The 9664-nt window shown below is 39.6% G+C and overlaps 1 non-coding gene across 1 annotated transcript; it reads left to right on the forward strand.

Moving 5' to 3' along the window:
* The first annotated feature begins 218 nt into the window (after positions 1-218).
* Positions 219-325, forward strand: LOC119511038. The gene has a single exon (XR_005212127.1). It is a non-coding gene; the product is annotated as a U6 spliceosomal RNA (small nuclear RNA).
* The last annotated feature ends 9339 nt before the right edge of the window (positions 326-9664 follow it).

Raw genomic sequence — 9664 nt, forward strand, 5'->3', positions numbered from 1 at the left:
GGCTCATAGCAGTGGGTCCAGACATTAAGCAGCAAAAAAAAAAAAAAAAAAAAGTTAAACCTCCTCTACATACTTTTTGATAAATTGAGAATTTTTTTATCTTTCTGGCTTACTGAGTCTGGTTGTGGTATGTGTGCATATGGGTGTGTGTGAGAGAGTTTTAATTATTTTTGCTTCTAAACTGATCCTTTTTTTAAAAAAAAAAAAAATTTAATCTGGTGCTCGCTTCAGCAGCACATGTACTAAAATTGAAATGATACAGAGTAGCCTAGCATGGCCCCAGTGTAAGGATGACACGCAAATTCGTAAGCGTCCATATTTTTTATGAAAACACTTCAAAGGATAGGAATAGAAGGGAACTTTCTCAATATGATAAAGGCAATATATGAAAACCCCACAGCTAACATTATACTCAATGGGGAGAGACTGAAAGCTTTCCTTCTAAGATCAGGAACAAGACAGGGATGCTCACTGTCACCATTGTTACTCAACATTGTGCTGGAAGTGCTAGCTAGAGCAATTAGGCAAGAAAAAGAAATAAAAGGCATCCAAATTGGAGAGGAAGAAGTAAAATTTTCACTGTTTGCAGATGACATGAGTCTGTATGTAAAAAATCCAGAAAAATCTACAGCAAAGCTATTAGAGCTCTTCAATGAATACAGCAAAGTGGCAGGCTACAAGATCAACATGCAAAAATCTGTAGCGTTCTTATACACACGCAATGTGCAACAAGAGGAAGAAATTTTAAAAAATCCATTTATGATAGCAATCAAAAGAATCAAGTATTTAGGAATAAACTTAACAAAGGCCACAAAAGACCTATACAAAGAAAACTACAAGAAACTGCTAAAAGAAATTGAACAGGACCTAAAAAAATGGAAGACCATACCGTGTTCATGGATTGGAAGACTAAATACGATTAAGATGTCAACTCTACCTAAACTGACTTATAGATTCAATGTAACACAAATTAAAATCCCAGCAAGTTACTTTGCAGAAAGAGAAAAACCAATAGCCAAATTTATTGGAAGGGCAAGTTTCCCTGAATAGCTAAAAATTTCTTGAGAAAGAGGACCAAAGTGGGAGTTCTCACACTACCTGACTTTGAAGCATATTACAAAGCTACAGTTCTTGAAACAGCATGGTACTGGCATAAGGCCATAGATACCAACCAATGGAATTGAATTGAGTGTTCAGAATAGACTCTGGCATCTACAGGCAATTCATCTTTGATAAGGAAGTCAAGCCAAAGTAATTGGGACAGGGCAGCCTCTTCAACAAATGGTTTTTGGAGAACTGGATATCCATTTCCAAAAAAATAAAAGAGGACTCCTACCTTACACATTATGCAAAAATTAACTCCAAGTGGATCAAAGACCTAAACATAAGCGCTCATACCATAAGACTCTTAGAAGAAAACGTAGGGCAATATCTTGAAGATCTTGTCATAGGAGGTGGTTTCCTAGACCTTACGCCCAAAGCACAAGCAACCAGAGAACAAATAGACAAATGGGATCTCCTCAAAATCAAACACTTTTGTACATCAAAGGACTTTGTTAAAAGAGTAAAAAGGCAGCTTATACAATGGGAGACAATATTTGGAAACCACATATGAGGTAAGTGTTTAATATCCCAAATACATAAAGCAATCCTACAACTCAACAACAGAGAGACAAACAACCCAATTAAAAAATGGACAGACACTTTTCTGAAGAGGAAATACAAATGGCTCAAAAACATATGAAAAAATGCTCCACTTCACTGGCTATTAGGGAAATGCAAATCAAAACCACAATGAGATATCGTCTCACACCTACCAGAATGGCCATTATCCAAAAAACAGAACATTACAGGTGCTGGAGAGGATGTGGAGAAAGAGGCACACTTATTCATTGTTGGTGGGAATGTAGAATGGTGCAACCACTCTGGAAGACAGTATGGAGGTTCCTCAGGAAGCTACGTATAGATTTGCCATTTGACCCAGCTATTCCCTTGCTAGGTATATACTCAGAGGAACTGAAGCTTAAGACACAAACAGACATTTGTAAACCGATGTTTATTACAGCATTATTCATGATTGCCAAGAGATGGAAGCAGACCAAACGTCCATCAGTGGACAAGTGGATAAACAAACTGTGGTATATACACACGATGGAATATTATGCAGCTGTAAGACACAACAAAGACATGGATCATATAATAACATGGATGAACCTTGAGGACATTATGTTGAGTGAAGTTAGCCAGAAACAAAAGGACAAATACTGCATGGTCTCTCTAACATGAACTAACATTAGTGAGCAAACTTTGAGAGTTAAAAGCTGATAACACAGGCTATAGGAGATAGAAAGAGGGTAGAGATTGGGCATTTGATGCTGAAGGACTACAGAATGTTCAGCAGGATTGATTGCATAGATCCAGAAATAGATAGCATAACACTGTGTGATGGTAGCACAATATTGTAAGTACACTGAACAAAGATGACTGTGAGTAAGGCTGAAAGAAGTGGGATAGGGGAATGTATAACATCAGAGGTAAAGATAGATGATGACGATGGGGACTGTAGAACTTGGCAAAAACTGGAGTGGCCAATGACTGTTACTAAAGGTACAAATATAAAAATGTTCTCATATGTGGGAGAACAAATGAATGTCAGCCATGCAAAGTGCTGAAAGAGGGATGGTATTTGGAAAAAAAACATAATCAAAGCAAACTGGAGTCTATGGTCAACAGTAACATTGTAATATGCTTCCATTAAATGTAAAAAGGCAATATATCAAAGTTAAATGTGTATGAGAGGGAGATATAAGGGAGGAATATGGGATTCTTGGTAGTGGTGGTGTTTTCTGTCCTTACTAATATATTGTATTGTATGACACTTAATTTTTTGTTTTTATTATCTTTTTTATTATTCACCAAAAAAACCTTTTTCATAGTAATCAATTAATCAAGTTGTTCAAGTGGTGACTGTGGTGATAAATGTACAACTATATGATGATACTGTGAACAACTGATTGTACACTGTGGATAATCGTATGTTATGTGAATATATCTCTATAAAATTGTAGGAAAAAATATAAATAGTGGTAGAAGTGCTGGAGAAAACATGGAGAGAGGGATGTCCCTATTTACTGTTGATGGGGAGGCAGAATGGTGTAGCCTTCTGGAGGTCACTGTGGTGGCTCCACAAGAAGCTAAGTATGTGGGGACCATAAGGTCATTATGGGGTATGTACTTAGAAGATCTGAGAGTGGAGACATGAATGGACATTTGCACATTGGGGTTTATGGAGGCAGTATTCATGATTTGCAGTGGGTGGAGGTGGCCTACGGGCACACTGACTTAGGAACAGAATGGTGAACTGTGGTGTGTGCATGCAATGGAATATTGAACAACTACAAGAAGGAGTGAAGTTGTGAGACACACAAGGAGGGGAATGGATCCTGTAGACAGCATTTTGAGTGAAGTACTCCAGAAACAAAGGCAAACACTATCATGCCTCACCAATATGGACTAACTACAATGTGTAAACTCAGAATTGAATCTTAGAGCACAGCCTAACAGGGAAATGATTACTGTAATGGTCCCTAGATGGTAAGCTCTTACAGCAGTCAAATCTTTTCCTGAATTGTAATGGCTATCTCCAAACTCTGAGATGTTGATCCCCTGGTATATAACCTGATTGGTCTTTGGAACATTGGGTATCTGTGTGACACTTGAAACTCAGAACTAGAGCTTGGGAGATATGAATGTCAGTATTAGCTCATACAGCAACTGTTAAAAAAAAAAAAAAAAAAAAAAAGCTGAAAAAGTGCCCAGACTTCAATTAGAGACATGGATGAAGCAGATCTGGTTAAGAATAGGGCAAATCAGGCCAAAGAGTAGAGGTTGAAACTGACTGTTTGTTAAAACTTCGACTTTCATGTGAGACCAAGGGAAGAAATGTTGATTTGGTGTAGGATCTATATTTTCTAAACAGTATAACTTCTACAGTCAATTTGTTCAAACACCACAATTACATGGAACTTTGAATAGGAAGTGAGATATGGTAGGTCTGTACAGGTTAGAGTGAAATAGCAACACATCCCAAAGTAATTTGGGTGGAGAATAAAAATATATATTTGGGGCTCCCCTGAGGAGCTGGGGGAGGATGAAGACTTTCTCACCTGGATTGTTGCTGATGTTCTCACAAACACTGGGGACTGACGGCTTGATGTGCTGAGCCCTCTGTCTTGGGGCTGGCCCCTATGAAGCTTGTTACTGCAAAGGAGAGGCTAAACCTGCTTACAATTGTGCCTAAGAGTCTCCCCCTGAGTGCCTCTTTGTTGCTCAGGTGTGGCCTCTCTCTCTAACTAAGCCACCTCAGCAGGTGAACTCATGCCCTCCCCCTTTGTGAGACCTGACTCCCAGGGGTGTAAATCTCCCTGGCAATGCAGGATATGACTCCCAGGAATGAATCTGGACCTGGCATCATGGGATTGAGAACATCTTCTTGACCAAAAAGGGGGATGTGAAATGAAACGAAATAAAGCTTCAGTGGCTGAGAGATTTCAAATGGAGTCGAGAGGTCACTCTGGTGGACATTCTTTTTTTTTTTTTTTTTTATTAAATTCAGTTTTGTTGAAATGCATTCACACACCATACAATCATCCATAGTATACAATCAACTGTCCACAGTATGATAACAGTTATGCGTTCATCATCTGGTGGACATTCTTACGCACTATATAGATAACACTTTCTAGGTTTTATTGTATTGGAATAGCTAGAAGTAAATAACTGAAACTACCAAACTCCAACCCAGTAGCCCTGACTCTTGAAGACGATTGTGTAACAATGTAGCTTACAAGGGGTGACAGTGTGATTGTGAAAACCTTGTGGAAAGCACTCCCTTTATCCAGTGTATGGATGGATGAGTAGATAAATGGGGACAAAACCTAAATGAAAAATAGGGTGGGATGGGGGGGATGATTTGGGTGCTCTTTTTTATTTTTTATTCTGATTCTGATTCTTTCTGGTCTAAGGAAAATGTTCAAAAATAGATTGGGGTGATGAATTCACAACTATAAGATGGTACTGTGAACAGCAGATTGTACACCATGGATGATTATATGGTATGCGAATATATTTCAATATAACTGAATTAAAAAAAATTTAATCTGTCCACTTGTAAATTTTTAAATTTAATCTGTCTGTATCTCTTAAGATAATAAAACATTTTTATTCTTTAATTGATCTAGATTTTCAGATAGTAAACCATCCTTACATTCCCAGAAGAGACCTTACTTGGTTATGATGTTTTAATCTTCTTTAGAACCCAATTTGCTAAAATTTTATTTAGTATTTTTGCATGTATATTCCTAAGGGAAACTGGTCCAATGTTTTATTTCTTAATATGGTATCATTTTCTAATTTTGTTGTCAGTCTTCTAGCAACCTGATAAAATGAGTTGGTAAAATCTCCATATTTGACTACACCCTGGAAATCAGCCACACCCTGGAAGGTTTGGCAGAAATCACCTACAATAAACTCGTCTATGAAAAAAACTCATCTCATAAACCGCCTGAACTTGATGTCTTTGCAGAGAGTGGACTTAACTTTTTCAACTTTTTCTCTCTCTTCAGGTTTTCTATCTCCTCGTGAATCAGTTTTGGTAATTCATACCTTCTGAGAAAAGAACTGAATTTATTCTTTATTAGTATAAAGTTTTAAAATTACATAATTTGTAATTATGTCCCCTTTATCATTCGAAATGTCATTTATCAATAATTTTTAGATTTAATGAAGACAACTATTTTCTTAACTCATTCATTTTTGCTTTAATTTTTATTAATTTGTTCTATTTTATTAAGGTTCATTTTCATTTTCTAGTTTTTTATTTAAATTCTTAGTTCATTTATTCTATGTCTTTTTCTTACATTTAATGTTATTAGCTCCTATGTGTAGCACTTAGTACGTTCTTTTTAATAAGTTTTATTTTTTAGACTAGTATTATATTTACAGACAGTTGTGAGGTGAGTGCCCCGCGTTCCCGTGGAGCCTCTGTGGGTGTCCCGTCACCACACTTGTTATCACTGAGGAACCCGACTGGTGCGTTACGGCAGCCAAAGCCCCTGGCTGGCTCGATTCTCCTCGGTGCTGCCCCAATGTCCCCTTCTGCCCAGGACCCGCATTTCGTCACCACACCTCCTTGGGCTCCCCTGGGCTGTTTCGTAGACGTCCTTGGTTTGGTGACCTTGGCAGTTTCAGGAGGACTGCTCAGGCATTTCTGGCAGCCCCTCAAGTGGGGTATCTCTGATGTCTGCCTCATGATTAGAGTGGGGTTCCAGGAATCTGGGGACCACCGGGGCAGTGTGCGGCCTTCCTGCCTGTCGGCGTGAGGGATGTTGCCCTCGGTCACCTGGCCGAGGTGGTGGCTTCCTCCTTCCCCCGCTGCTCTGCCGTCCTCCTTCCAGGCCGTGCTCTTCCGAAGAAGGTGCCCCCAGAGCCCTAAGAGGGGGGCAGTTCTCGAGGGCAGGGGAGCAGGGCAGGACGCTCCCCACTTCCCCACCCTGTCACCCTCCGCCCCTCACCTGCTCCGTCTGCCTCTGGTGGTCACCGTCCTCAGTGGTCTCCGGCTGGGGTGACAGGGGAGATGGATGACCTGCCCTGGGTGTGCATGAAGGAGGTGGGGTAGAAATCACTTCCTGGGACCCCAGGTTCCTTAAGTGTGCTTACCTGAGAATAGGTTTCCCGTCCCCACCTCCCTTTCTCCCACCTTAAGGTGGGTCCCTCGCCCCAAGGAGTCTGCGGTTGCCCCAGGGAGGCATAGCCCCCAGATGCCCCCAAGCACAGTCTGAAATGCTGGGGTTTGAGTCTAAGGCAGTGGCTGCAACACCTGGTGACAAATCTTTCTGCCATCAGACACACTGTCATTCTTTGCTTGCAATAAACTCCAAGAAAGGCCTATTAAATTGTCAGCTGTTTCACCAAAATGTTTTGGTAAGACCTTACCTGTGAATTTTGGTGTGGAACTCAAAAATTCAGAGAATGAAGTGGCCTAGCTATGGAAACCTGCACAAACGTGCCACTCCCTCCGTGCCCCCCATTTATTTCTGTGAATGACATCGCGGCATTTACAGGACAAAAGGAAACTATAAATAGAATGACACCGGCCTGACCTTCTTAATACTACCTAGTACTTACCAAAATTTGAAATATTTATGTTATTTTGATAAATTGTGAACTACTAATTATCAGAATGCTAAGCCCATCAAAAAGAAAATGTTTAGAGTCTTAGAGTCCCAGGAAATATTTTTATTATGTTGAAATGTATATACACAGCCTTTTGACAGCAAAGTCTGAGAGGATGAACAGTAAATGATTTTTAAAAATAAAAGATATTCCATTATGATAGACTCACATGCAGAAAGTGGAATTGAAATACAGGTTCAAGAAGAAAAATGAAAGACGTAAAATTTCCTTCTGTTAAGATTTTTATTCCTGTATATTTTAACTGGATGAGGATATCAAATTGCATTAGCATTTAGTCATCATTGGATGCATTCAGAAGAGTTTGATATTAAAGCATTAATAATTATAATATGCCAGTAATAACATCCTTTGCAACTGTTTACATTTATGATGAAAAATGTAGGGTCTGCTTGGAAATATAGAAAGATCATTTTTCATAATTCTTTCAGGGTACACAAAGGCAAAAAGCTTGGTGAGCACTGCTTTAAAAACCCTGTTTTTTCCCTCAGGGTAAAGAAGGGGAAAGTGGAGAGGGTCAACTGGCTCAGTTACTCACCCTCTCACCTAATTTTCTTTCCCATTTCCCACTCTCATTTTTCTTAGTTCCCCACCTCCGACTTGGGGTTCTTCTGGGCTTCCCCTGAGAAGACTGATGCCCACATCTGCATATCCCTCAGTGGGGCCTAGAGGCAGCTCTGCACTGAGGCTGTGGGCAGCTTGTGCCCTGACCCCTGCATGGGGCCGCAGCCAGAGAGAACTAGCTGGGAGTAGTAGAGGGTTCTAAGTGGGAGAGAAAACCAGGTTGCAATCAGGTGCTCACAGAGATTTCAGATGAAAAGGATGACCCTAGTCTCCAAAGCCCTGGAAACTGTTTTTCTCATCCTAAACAAATATCCACTTTCATATCTAATTTTGAATTATTTTTCCCAAAGAGGGATTACAGAACTGTATAAGCGTCAGCAAGATTAGCAGGTTGTAGGATGCAATGACAACATTGAAAAATCAATTCCATTTCTATATATGGTCAGTAATAAGAAATTATAATTAAAAACACCATTTATAATAACATAAAAATATGAACACTAGGGAAAAAGTCTGATGAAAGATGTCCAAGGTCTGTACTCTGAAAACTACAAAACATAGATGAAAGGAAATAGAGAAGACCTAAATAAATGGGGAAACATACTGTTGATTGATTGTAAGACCCAATAAAAGATTTCTTAAATAGGATACAAGAAGTATGAACTACAAAAGAAAAAAGTCAATAAATTGGACTTTATCAAAATGGAAAACTTCTGCTCTTCAGCAGTTTATAGGTTATGAAAGACACAAATCAAACCACAGACTGGGAGAAAATATTTGCAAACACAAATCTGACAAAGGACTTGTATCTAGAATTTTCAAAGAGCTCCTACAACTACATAATAAGACAAACAATCCAATTAAAAACGGGTGAAAGATATGAACAGACACTTCAATAAAGAAGATACACAGATGGAAAGTAAGCACAAGGAAAGATGTTCAACATTAGGGAAATGCATTAAGGAAAAGCAAATTAAAATCCCAACAAGATTACCAGAACAAAAATGAAAACCACCAACCAACTATAGACCTGGGGAACCTAAAAAGTGAAGTGTAATGTAAACTATGGACTATAGTTAATATTATCATTATAATAATATTGTTTCATCAATAGTCATCAGGTATCATACTAATGCAAAATGTTAATAATAGGAAAAACTGTGTGTGTGGGGAGGGGTGTGAGTATGGAACTCTATGCTTTCTGCATTTGTCGATAAACCTGTAACTGCTCTAATAGAAGAATTCACAATGAGATAACACCATGTGTCCTCTAGAACAGCTAAAATGAAAACGACTGACTATCCCAAGTGTTGGCGGGGACTGGGACCCTCTTACCAGTGGGAATACAAATTGGTACAACTACTTTGGAAATCATTTTAGCCGTTTCTTTAAAAGCTAAACAGAGAGAGGGAAGATGGCGGCATAGAGAGGAGTGGAAGCTAATAGTCCCCCTGGAACAACTGAAAAAACCAGGAACAACTAGTGAATGATCCAGAATAACTGCGGGGGGGGTGTGTGCAAATGAGACTGTCCACTCATCATACACCAACCTGAATTGGGAGGAATGCCTGAGATCACAGAATAAAATCTGTAAGTAAAACCTGCGGAACCAGGTCGGGAGACCCCCTCCCCCATAGCCTGAGCTGCGGAGCCCCGTGGTGCCAGAGAAAAGCTCTCTCCCAGCAAGCGAATATAGCTCAGCTGAGCTCCAACTGGGGTTTTAAGTAGCGAGTGTGAACTGCTCACTACAGGTATGCATCCCCAAAAAACAGACAGAGGCTTTGGGTGATGACTGACCTTGGAGAGCCGGAGGGTCACCTTGGACTGGGTCTGAAGGGGACTATCTGTT

Source organism: Choloepus didactylus, chromosome 15 (assembly GCF_015220235.1).
Source record: "Choloepus didactylus isolate mChoDid1 chromosome 15, mChoDid1.pri, whole genome shotgun sequence".
NCBI classification, from domain to species: Eukaryota; Metazoa; Chordata; class Mammalia; order Pilosa; family Megalonychidae; genus Choloepus; species Choloepus didactylus.